General features: G+C 48.0%; 1 pseudogene; it reads right to left on the bottom strand.

Annotated features, from left to right (window-relative positions):
* Positions 1-5,752: 5,752 nt before the first annotated feature.
* Positions 5,753-12,192, bottom strand: LOC119923073 (annotated as a pseudogene).
* Between the last annotated feature and the right edge of the window lie 777 nt (positions 12,193-12,969).

Genomic DNA, 12,969 nt, shown 5'->3' with positions numbered 1-12,969 from the left:
TCCTCCTGGCTGGCCTGGGGGAGCAACCAAGAGAAGAAGCATGAGAAGCAGCATGGCTTAGTGGAAAGAACACGGACCTGGGAGTCAGAGGTCATGGGTTCGAATCCCAGCTCTGCCATTTCTAAGCTGTGTGACCTTGGGTAACCCACTTAACTTCTCTGTGCCTCAATTACTTCATCTGTAAAATGGGGATTAAGACTGTGAGCCCCACGTAGTACACCTTTATCACCTTGTATCCCCCCCAGCGCTTAGAACAGTGCTTCGTACAGGGTAAGCGCTTAACAAATACCATAAATACCCCTGCTGGGACAACCTGATTACGTTGTTTCCCGGGATTCCGATGCTGAGAGGCCCGCCCGTCATCACAGTGCACGGCCCCTGCTGCTCCCAGTAGGATCCTCTCCTCAGAGCGCAGCCAATAGCGCCGCCATAGGAACCCGGGATTCCGATCCTGAGAGGCCCGCCCGCCATCACAACGCGCAGCCCCTACCGTTTCCGGTAGGAATCTCTCCTCAGAGCGCCGCCTTATGAGCCCGGGATCCCGATCCTGAGAGCCCGGCCCGCCATCACACCGCGCGTCCCAGCTGCTCCCGGAAGGATCCTCTCCTCCGGACGCCGCTGCGAGGACCGGGGCTCCCCCACCCTCCCTCCGTCCGTCCGTCCGTCCTCGAGTGGCCTGCCGATGCCATCCCCGTCCCCGGCCCGGGCATCTGCATACCCGCCCGATAACCCTGAGGCCCTTGGGCTGGACCCCCCCCCCCCCCAGTATCACTAGACTCACCCCTCGAAGCCACCTCCACTCTAAGTAGCCAACTGGAATTTTCGGACATTGTGCCCCCCTGCTTGATCGTGGTACATTGTGTCCCCCTGTTTGATCGAGAACATTGTGTCCCCTTGCCTGATCGTGAAACATTGTGTCCCCCTGATTCCATCCCCCCAACCCCATAAGTGACCTTCTTTGAGGAGCCACCCAACTCCCCACTTCCCGGTCCGGACCTGACTGATTACTCCCCCGCCCCGCCCGGTCCCCTCCCCCATTAAAAAGGCCCTTGTTATCACCAAGTTACTTTAACAACAACCTCATTCGCACCTAATCAGCCCATCCATGCTATTTGGCTGTTCATAACTCTCCCCAGGCGTCTCTGCTCCAAGTGATCCCCCTTAAGACTTCCGCCCTACTCCAGAACTGCCATCCATAGGACTCCATCCTCCACCACCTCAGAGACATTTTTGCCAAGTGCTCCTGGGCCCTCCTTGATATTAACTTCTTTGATTTCATTTGACTGACCTATGGACAATTCTTCCTTTTTCTTTGAGCATCATCTGCCTAATTTGTGGTCGCTTCTGCATGTTGATTGTAAACTGATCTCTATGATTTCCTCCTCTGCTTATTTTATTATTCCCATCGAATGTTAATTGTTAACGTCTCTCAATGATGTCATCGCCTGTTTATTTTACTGCCATCGCATGTTAATCGTTAACTGCTGTCATCATCTGCTTTTTTTGCCATCACATATGGTCATCTACTCTCTGTGATATAATCATCTGCTTATTTTATTATTGCCATATCATGGTAATTGTTAACCACCCTCTGTGATGTCATCACCTACTTATTTTATTATTGCTACTGCATTACTGCTACTGTATGTTAATTGTCAACTGCCCACTGTGCTGTCATTTCTCTTGCTGACCTCACCATGAACTATCAATACCCCTCTTACCATCTGCTCTTCCCATTCCTCACCTTCCGCTTCCCCTCTCCCACCCAGCTCTTGCCCTCCCTTTCCCCCACCCCCACCCCTCACCCTCACCCCCGCCCCAGAACCACTCTGTACCAGCGCCAACCCTCAACTCCTCCCTTCCAACCCCTCCCTCCACTTCTCTCCGCTCCTACCCCATCCCAGTTCTCCTTTCTCAATGTTACACCTCTTCCCCCTCTTCCCGCCCGACCCCAGTCAACTCAACCCAATCCAAACATTCCCCACCCCTCGCACCCTTCCCCCTCCCTGCCCTCCCTCCACACCTGCTGCCAAGTGTGGCCTTTGGATCCCTCGCTCCATTATAGGTAAGTTCTCTTTCATCCTGGACTTATTCCTTTCCAGATTTCTCCTCGTCGTCGTCCTAACCGAAGGATGGCTCACTCAGGATGTCACGGTCTCTTCTGCCTCTCTCTCCAGCAGAGGACCTTTTTCTCCCACTCCCCCAGACTCACCGGAAAAGGAGGTGTCGGTTTCCTCCCACCCCCCATGTTGCTTTCGCACTATACCTCCTTCCCCTTCCCTTTCCTTCCCCTCCTTTGACGCCAACATTATTCACCTCTACCACCCCCTCCAAATTCTTGTAGCCCTCATCTGCCGCCCCCCACAGCCCCACCTCCAACGTCTTTAACGATTCTGACCCCTTTCTCACCTTCCTTCTCTCATTTTCCAATCCCACTCTGATCCTCGGAGACTTCAACATCCACATGGATGTCCCTGGTGACTCATCTGACGCCCGCTTTCTATCTCTCCTTGACGCTGCCAGCCTCCAGGTCCACCTCTCCTCGCCCACTCACCAACTTAGTCACACCATCGACCACATCATTTCCTACCGCTGTACTATCTCCACTCTCACCAATTCTGAAATCCTTCTCTCTGATCATAACCTTCTCACCTGCCTCCTCACTCGCACTCCTCTCCCCTGTAAATCTATATTACTACTTCAGAGACCTCCGATCTCTCGACCCCATCCATCTTTCTCAGCGCATCGTACTCCACCTCCCCTCCCTTTCCTCTCTACCCAATCTTGATGACCAGATTACCGCTCTCAACTCTACCCTCTCTACTCAACTCAACTCGCTCGCTCCCCTTTCCCTTGGCCGCTCTCGCACCACAAACCCACAGCCCTGGATCACCGCCACTGTCCGTCTCCTTCGCTCTTATGCTCGAGATGCTGAAAGCTGCTGGAGAAAGTCTAAACACCAAGACAACCTTGTTCACTTCAAACCTGTTCTTTCCTGCCTCAACACTGCCCTATCATCTGCCAGGCAAAACTATTTCTCCTCACTTATTGTCACCCAAGCCCATCGTCCCCTTCAGCTCTTCCGTACATTTAACTCCCTTCTCAGGCTCCCTGTTCCTCCCTCACCTCGATCCCTCACCCCCAACGATCTGGCCTCTTATTTCATTAGTAAAATTAACTCCACCAGGTCTGAGCCCCCCAAGGTCACTCCTCCCCCTTCTCCAGCCCCCCCCGCCCCGCTCTCAATGCTCTCCGCTACTCTCCCATCTTCCCAGCAGTATCTTCAGATGAGATCTCCTCCCTTCTCTCAAGTGCTACTCTAGCCACCTGTGCTTCAGACCCCATTTTCTCTCATCTTATGAAATTTCTCGCCTCTTACCTTCCCCCTCCTTAACTTCCATCTTCAAACGCTCACTCACCTCTAACCTTCTCACTGTACCTTGTTCTCGCCTGTCCCACCGTCGACCCTGCCCCCCCCCCCCCGTCCTGGAATGCCCTCCCTCCACACATCAGCCAAGTTAGCTCTCTTCCTTCCTTCAAAGCCCTACTGAGAGCTCACCTCCTCCAAGAGGTCTTCCCAGACTGAGCTCCCTTTTTCCTCTCCTTCTCCCCATCCCCTCCCGCCCTACCCCTTTCCCCTCCCCACAGCACCTGCACATATGTTCGTACAGATTTATTACTCTATTTTACTTGTACATATTTACTATTCTATTTATTTTGTTAATCATTTGCATTTAGCTTTAATTCTATTCATTATGACGACTTGACACCTGTCGACAAATTTTGTTTTGTTGTTTGTCTCCCCCTTCTAGACTGTGAGCCCGTTGTTGGGTAGGGACCGCCTCCATATGTCGCTAACCTGTACATCCCAAGCATTTAGTACAATGCTCTGCACACAGTAAGCGTTCAATAAATATGATTGTTTGAATGAATGAATCAACAGTGCTTGACACACAGTAATCGCTTAACATATGCAATTATTATTATTGTTATTATTATTATCAGTTTGCGGGGAGCTGAGAATGGGGTGCAGGGAAGGAGTCACTGATACTGGGTGGGGATCACATTTCCTCCTCCCGCCTTCCAGTCCAGCAGAGCACAACATTCCCCATCTTCACAGCATTTCCGTCTTCCCACCACTTCCAGATGCCTCGCACGATTCATTTTGCTTCTCCCTAAGTCATCTTCTCCCAACTACCAATGAGCATCTTAGACTACTTCTCCATTGTTCCATTTACACCCACCATTACAGTTTTGTACATAGTGGCTTTTACAAAATCTACTTTTGAAGCCTATACTCATGTATTTACCATTCTTTCCATTCTCTTCTTCATCCTCTCATTAATTAATTCAGTGCATATCTCCCCTGTTGGATTTTAAGCTCTTGACAAGCAAGGATGTTGCTTAATTTATTTTGATCATTCTGAAGAGTTCACTGCAGTACTTAGGACACAGGATACATTTACAAATATCGTTGATTGTTGGATGGGTGGACTGATAGATGGATGCATGGATGGGTTGTTGGATGGATAGATGGATGGAAGCGTGAATGGATAGATGGACGGATAGATGAATGGACAGATGAGTGGATTGTCTGCTGTGTAACCTTAGGCAAGGCACTTCACTTCTCTGAGCTTCAGTTATCTCATCTGTAAAATCGGGATTGAGAGTGTCAGCACCATGTGGGATAACGACTGTGTAAAACCTGATTAGGCCGTATCCACCCCAGCACATAGTTCAATGCCTGGCACATAGTAAGCGCTTAACAAATACCACTATTATGATAATTGTGGATGGGTGGATGGGTGGATGGATAGAAAGATTGGTAAACATACCGACAGTTGGACGGATGGATGGTCGGATGGATGGATTGATATGTGAACGAATGGATTCGAGGCAAGGATTTGATCAGTCAAATTCATTCATTCATTCAATCGTATTTATTGATCGCTTACTGTGTGCAGAATACTGTACTAAGCGCTTGGAAAGTACAATTCAGCAACAAATACAGACAGCCCCTTACCACATTGGGCTCACAGTCTATAAGGGGAAGATAGGCATCGAAACAAGTAAACAGGCAGTCAAAACTGGGGACAGTTTCCATGATGGCTTCCTTTCTCCCTTGTCACCCTCCGATTTCCGGATTTTCATAGCCACTAAGAGTGATCTTAAAATTCACAGAATTACTGTTATTATCTGTTGTAGTATCAATATTATCATTATTGAATTTATTAAAAATTTATTGGCAATAGACTGCCATGTCCTGGATTAGAAACTAACTAAACAGAAAGACACGTTTCCTGACGCACAGAGGCTCAAATTGTAAGAGAAAGAGGGCACATATTTAATCACGATTTTACAGAGAGACCCAAAGAGTTTACGTAGCTGGATCAAGGTCATACAGCAGGCCGGTGGCAGAATCGGGCAGACCTTTCAAATCTCATGACTCACAGTCACAAACTCATTCCACTAAGCTACGATGCCGCCAAAACAATCACTTGTCAGACATTTATTCCTTCATTCAATCATATTTATTGAGTGCGTACGGTGTGCAGAGCATTGTACTAAGCGCTTGGAAAGTACCATTCAGAATAAAGAGAGACAATCCCTGCCCACACTGGGCTTACACTCATACACGGCATATCAGCCTTTCTCCCAGACATTGACAAATCCTCAGGCGCTGAACATTCTCTTTGGACAGCTCTTTATATGGATATCCCCACGGTCAGAAACTTGTTGAGGAATGGAATAGTCAGCAACAGGAAACAGATATTTTGTCCCTTAGAGGAGGGAGGAGGAATCTCCCCTTTAGGACTCTGCCCAGAGTAGCCTTCATGTCCCGGTTCTTCAGGATGTAGATGAAGGGGTTCAGGGTGGGGGGCACCACAGTGTACAGCACGGACACCAGCAGGTCCAGAACTGAGGAGGAGTCAGACACGGGCTTGAGGTAGGAGATGAAGGCCGTAGAGAGGAAGATGGTGACCACACCGACGTGGGGCAAGCAAGTAGAGAAAACTTTGTCCCGACCCTCAGCGGCTGGCATCTTCAGCACGGCCCGGAAGATGTGCACATAGGAGATGACGATCAAGACGAAGCAGACAACACTTAAAGCTACCCCACTTGTGATGCTCACATCGATGGCGACGTGGTCCTCGGAGCAGGAGACCTTCAATAGGGAGGGGACGTCACAGAAGAATTGCTGGACGATATTGGACCCACAGAAACTCAGGGAGAAAGTCAAAGCTGTATACAACAACCCAAACAGCGCCCCGCTGAGCCAGGAGGAGGCCGCCATCTTTCCACAGGCCGTGTTGGTCATGATGAGCTCATAGTGCAGGAGGCGGCAGATAGCAGCGTAGCGGTCGTAGGACATCGCCGTGAGGACAACCAGCTCTCAAGTGACCAAAACAACCACCAGGAAGACCTGGACAGCACAGCCCAGGAGGGAGATGGATCTGCGATCGGTCAGGGAGATGGTGACAGATTTTGGGAGAGTGACAGAGATGAGGTAGAGGTCGAGGACAGACAGGTGCCTGAAGAAGAAGTACAGAGGAGTATGGAGGTGCCAGTCAAGGGTGGTGATGAAGAGGATGAGGAGATTCCCCGTCAGGGCAGCCAGGTAAACCAGGAGGAACAGCGCCGCATGGACCAGCTGCATCTCCCAGACCAACGAGAAGCCCAGCAGGAGGAACTCCCTCACTATTGAGTTGTTGGGAATTTTTGAGGGGCAGCATTGACTTTCTGCATGTGATGAGGAAGGAGACAAAGGTAGAATCCATTGATTGGATGAGTGAAAGAATTGACAGGACACTGGATCGTGATTCTCTATGTAGAGAAGACAGTTATTGAATTCAAAATGATCTTTGAGTTCACCGTGGAGACACTGAACATTTCTGGGAAATGATGCTGACTCCCTGCACAGGAAGAGGGAGGGAAGACTTCAATTTAGAGACAATAATGTTGCGGGTGAAGGAATAGGACTAAATCAATCAATTCCATTTATTAAGTACCTACAGAGGACACGGTATAAGTACATATGATCACTGCCTGCAAGGAGCTTCCATATTGGAAGCACCAAGCTTCGAACTGTGTAGAAGCTGAATGATATTGGGAAGAACACAGGCCTGGGAGTCAGATGAACTGGATTCTAATCCCAAATCTACAACTTGTTGAGTGCGTAACATGGGAAAGTGATTTACTTTCTGTACGTCTCAGTTTTCTCAATAGTAAAATGAGGATTCGATGCTTGTTTCCCCTCCTACTTAGTCTGTGAATCCCTTGTGGGACACAGATTGGGTTCTTCCCAATACTTTGCGTGGAACATAGTAAGCACTTAATAAATATCAAGAAAATTATTTTTGATTGAGGAGACTGAAACTAAAATGAATACCAGATAGCAGAGATCACTGAACATAAAAATATGGACATGACTTTTGTGAAATTTTTTCGGCGCTTTTAGTGCCAAACGAGAAGTGCCCTAACACTTACATTCATCCACATCGTGGAGATAAAATGGGCCTGATAGAAGGACCTGGATTCTAATCCTGTCTCCACTCCTTGTCTTCTCTGTGACCTGTGGCAAGTCACTTGCCTTCTCTGTTCCTCAGCTCCCTCATCTGTAAATTGGGGATTACAACTGCGAGCACCCTATGGGGCATGGACTATGTCCAACCTGATTAGCTTGTATCCACCCCAGTGCTTAGTACAGTACCCGGCATATAATAATTACTTAACAATACCATATACACGAAACTGATTTCATTTGCTCACATTTCTGCATTCACACTTGTTCTCACACAAGCACTAACAGCACTTGTTGAGAAGTGGTGTGGCTTAGTGGCAAGAGCCTTGGGAGTAAGAGGTCGTGGGTTCTAATCCCACTTGTCAGCTGTGTGACTTTGGGCATGTCACTTAACCTATCTGTGCCTCACTTACCCCATCTGTAAAATGGAAATTTCATTCATTCATTCATTCATTCAATCGTATTTATTGAGCACTTACTGTTTGCAGAGCTCTGTACTGAGCACTTGGGAAGTACAAGTCGGCAACATATAGAGAAGGTCCCAACCAAACAACGGACTCACAGCCTAGAAGGGAGAGACTGTGAGCCCCACGTGGGACACTCTGATTGCGCACAGCGCTTAGAACAATGCTTGGCACGAAATTAGCGCTTAACAAATACCATTATTATTATTATTACAAGCATGCCTCACCATTCATCTAGTCCTTTTCTAAAGCATTGCACGTCCCACATCTTTCCTCTCGTCAACCTCCTCTCATGACAAGTTGTGTCTTATGGCAAGCAACAAAAATTCACAATCGTCCTGAGGGCTTTCCACATGATGACTGTACGTCGGCCCCTTTCCATTGTCCAACTCGTCTTCTCAGCTCTCAAAGCACCTTTCTAGTTGTTACTCACTATCGACTCTCCCATTTCCATCCTAGCCTGGAACTACCTCTCTTATCCACTCAAAATCACAGAAAACACAGTTCTTTCCGAATTTTGAGCACTGCTAAAATTCCTTCCTACTCCAACCACCTACCCCAATTCATTGTCTAGCCCTCTAAACCCACTTCACCTACCTCAAGCGCGAATCAACTCATTTCCATCCTCATTTAGTGTAAAAAGCATGGTCCCAGGAGTTCTGTTCTTGACTCTGAACTCCTTGAGGTTAGCATACACATCTACCAGCTCTGTTGTATTGTACTCTCCCAAGCATAGCTTAGTGGGAGTCACAGGACGTGGGTTCTAATCCTTCCTCTGACTCTATGCTGCTATGGGACCTTATGTAACTCGCTTCACTTCTCTGGACCTCAGTTTCCTCATCTGTAAAATGGTATGCAATAATTACATATTCATCTTTCCATTCTTTATTTCCTTCGAAGGAGCATGGAATGTGTCTGTTACGGTGTTAAAAAGTGGATAGAGCAAGGGCCTGGGAGTCAAGAATCAGAAGGACCTGGGTTCTATTTCCAGCCCTGCCTCATGGCTGCTATGTGACCATGGGCAAGTCATTTAAATTCTCTGAGCTTCAGGTACCTGATCTGTAAAATGGGGGTTACGACTGTGAGCCCCATGTGGAACAAGGACTGTATCCAACCTGCTTAACTTGTATCTACCCCAGCGCGTAGGACAGTGCTTGGGACATAATAAGAGCTTAACAAGTACTGCTACTATCATTAATTTTATTATTAATCTCTCAAGGTCTTAGTGCATACAATAAATGCTCAATAAATATTATTCAAGATTAATTGACTGATGCTGCATAATATTGTGAAAATTAGACCAGGAGATTGCAAAGTTCTTGAGGGCAGATATTACAACCTTTCCCATTATTTGTCTTCTCCCAACATATGGGAAGAACTCTTACAGGAAGGATTTTCTGACAGTGCCAGTGGCTGTCCAAAGCTGGTCACACTCTTTCAGCCCTGCCAGTCATTTGTCCTCTGCAAGGGATTCTGTAACCCAGTCACTTCAGACCGAAGTGACTGTCCATAGTGCTGACACTGTGCTGGAGCACCGTAGCCAGGCGGGTGGTTGACATGGTAGCGAAGTTTGAGGATGAAGAAGGAGAGGGTGTGATTGTTGGGGGTTACTGAATTGGAAAATACCTCCCCTACTGCTGGCACACCTTTCCCGCTCGGGGGGGGGGGAGCCCTTGCCCGAATCCCAAATTAGACCCCAGACTTACTTCATCCCTTCCATCCTCATCCTCGTCATCCCCCCCCCGCCCCTCCATCCCACTCACCCCGGGTCACTCTCACTGGGGCAGCGTGGGGCTCGGGGTGGCTGACCTCAGCAGGGATGGGCTGGTCCCCTATTTCCCCTCGGACTCCTGGGTTTGGTCAGCAAGAAAGAGGAGAGAGGAGTCCTAGGTCCCTCTATGCTTTCCCTCAGACCATGAGAAGCTCTCCAGATGGGCTCTCGTCTCTGTACGTAAAGCAGGAACTGCTTTGAGAAGGATCCCTGGAGGATGGCTCTCGGCCCTGCCGAGAGACCACGTGGCCTGGATTAGCCAAGCATCCTCTGGTCAAGTGTTTCCTGAGGCTCCTGGGAGACAAGGACCCGGTCCCTGCAGAATCAGCGATGGTCCCATCCCTCGGAGTTCCCATGGAAACAACGGTATCTGCATCCCAGCTTCCCAACGGTTCCTGTTTTTAAAGACAGTCTTTAGCCACTGTGAATGGTTTCACCTTTGTCTAATTCACAAACTGAAACATTCAATCTGCAAGTCAGTCAACCAATTGTAACTTATTCTTATGGTCTTTGTGAATCGCTTACTACATATCAAGCACTATACTAAGTGCTGGAGTGCTTACAAGTTAATTGGATTGGGCACAGTCCATGTCCCCCGTGGGGCTCACATCTCAATCCCCATTTTACAGATGAGGGACCTGAGGCACGCAGACGTTAAACAACTTGCCCAAGGTCATACAACAGAACACTGGTAGAACCGAGATCAGAACTCATGTCCATTTAAATCCCAGGCCTGCGCTCTACCCACTAGGCAATGCTGCGTCTTATGTCTTGTCCTCATTGCAAATCCGTTGAGGCTCTGTTCATAATGACTATATAAACTGCAATCTTGAATCAAGCGTTCATGCACTTTCTCATCTTTCCCTTCTCTTCTTCCTCCTCTACGTAATTTATTCTGTGTCCATCTCCCCCATTAGATCATAATCTCGTGGAGAGCAGGAACAATGCAATTATATCTCTTTGGAACTCTTCTGAGAGCTTACTACAGTGCTATGCACCCAGGATGTGGTCAATAAGTACTACTGATAATAATAATAGTAGTAATTGCGGTCTTTATTAAGCACTTACTATGTGCCAAACACTGTTCTAGGTGTTGGAGTAGGTATAAGGTAAACAGGTTGGACAGAGCCCATGTCTCCCGTGGGGCTTACATCTCAACCCCCATTTTACAGATGAGGGAACTGAGGAACAGGGAAGTAAAGTGACCCTGCCCAGGGTCACGCAGCAGATATGTGGCGGAACCGGGATCAGTACCCCCGACCTCTAACACCCAAGCCGGTGCTCTAGTTAGTTGGATGGATGGATAGATGAATGGTTGGGAGGATGGATGGATGGAAGGAAGGAAAGATGGATTGATGAGAGAGATGGATTTGACAAGACAGATGGAGCTGCAGTCATCCTTTTTTCCCTTATCCCATACCACCTCCCAGCTTCCAACTTTCATTCCCACCCCTGGAGTCATACTAAAGAGCATGTCATTATCTTTTCATAGTCATTGCTAATAATGATATCATTATTGTATTTATTAAGAGGTTGTGTGCCTAAATTGTTCCACTTGCTGGAGTAGAAACAAATGAATCAGTTCAGACACAATTCCTGTCTCACAGGGGCTCAGAATGTAAGAGGAAGATAGATCCTAGGGATGTTAAGTCACTTCCCCCACGACACAGCAAGCCACTAGCAGAGCTGACATCAGAACTCAAGTCTCAATCAATCAATCATATTTTTGGGGCACTTACTCTGGGCTCAGCATTGTACTAAACACTTGGAAAAGTGAAAAATAATAGAGTTGGTCAATACGTTCTCTGCCCACAATGATCTTACAGTCTAGAGAGATTATCATTCCTTTAGTCCATGATAAAATTAAAATAGATGATGGTTTTTGTTAAGCACTTGCTATGTGCCAAGCACTGTTCGAAGCACTGAGGTAGATACAAGGTAAGCGGGTTGTCTCACGTGGGGTTCACAGTCTTAATCCCCATTTTAAAGATGAGGTAACTGAGGCACGGAGAAGTTAAGTGGCTTATCCAAGGTCACACAGAAGACAGGTGGCAGAGCAGAGATTAGAACTACACCAAAACTGAATTTACTGTACCAAGCACTTGGGAGAGTTCAGTTTAACAGAGTTGTTAAGCACATTCCCTACCCACAGTGAGCCTACAGTCTACAGGGACTCCCCTTCCGTTAGGCCATGATACCTCCCCAAAACTGGATTGTCAATCATACTTCAGTCTTAGCCGCCTCCCTCATAGACTTTGATAATTCATCAACCTCCAGCGTTTTCTGTGAACCCTGTAGGACAGCTAAATACCTGGCTAGGTCCAAGTGAAATTCCTTGGTTAAGCACTTATTTGCTGGGCGATTTGCTCTTTTAGGATCCTGCCCGTGGTGGCCTTCATGTCACGGTTCTTGAGGCTGTAGATGAGGGGGTTCATGGTCAGGGGCACCACCGTTTAGAACACGGACACCAGCAGGTCCACGATCAAGGAGGAGTCTGAGGGCGGCCTGATGTGGACAAATGCACCCGCAGAGAGGAAAACGGTGACAACAGGAAGGTGGGACAAGCAGGTGGAGAAGGCTTTGGCTCCGCTCCCAGTGGCCAGTATCCTCAGCACGGCCCGGATGATGTGCAAGTACGAGATGATGATGGGAAGTAAGTAGACGACACCTAATTCTACCCCTGCAGTGACATTCACGTCGACGACGACGTGGTCCTCGGAGCAGGTGATCTTCAACAGGAAGGGGACGTCACCGAAAAAGTACTAGACGATGTTGAACACACTGAAGGACAGGGAGAAGGTCGAAGCTGAAAACAAGAGGCCAAGCAGGCCCTCACTGAGCCACGAGGCGGTGGCCATCCTCCCACAGGCTCCTTGAGCCATGACGACCTCGTAGCTCAGCGGGAGGCAGATGGCAGCGTCGCAATCACTGGACACGTTTGCGAGGACGAACAGATCTTAGCTGGCAAACCAGCTGGCAAACTCTGAGCCTCAGTTGCCTCACTTGTAAAATGGGAACTAAGACCATGAACTCCAGGAGGGACGGTTACTGTGTCCAACCTGATTAACTTGTATCTACCCAAATGCTTAGTGCAGTACCTGTCACTTAGTAAGTGCTTAACAAATGCCAGTTAGAAAAAATACAAACACAAAAAAGCATTGATTAACTTATTTTTGTTTTGTTTTAGTTTTTGCTTTTTTTACTGGCGCCAG

This window comes from Tachyglossus aculeatus, unplaced genomic scaffold (assembly GCF_015852505.1).
Source record: "Tachyglossus aculeatus isolate mTacAcu1 unplaced genomic scaffold, mTacAcu1.pri scaffold_140_arrow_ctg1, whole genome shotgun sequence".
NCBI lineage: Eukaryota > Metazoa > Chordata > Mammalia > Monotremata > Tachyglossidae > Tachyglossus > Tachyglossus aculeatus.
This window is presented reverse-complemented; position numbering and strand designations above follow the sequence as displayed.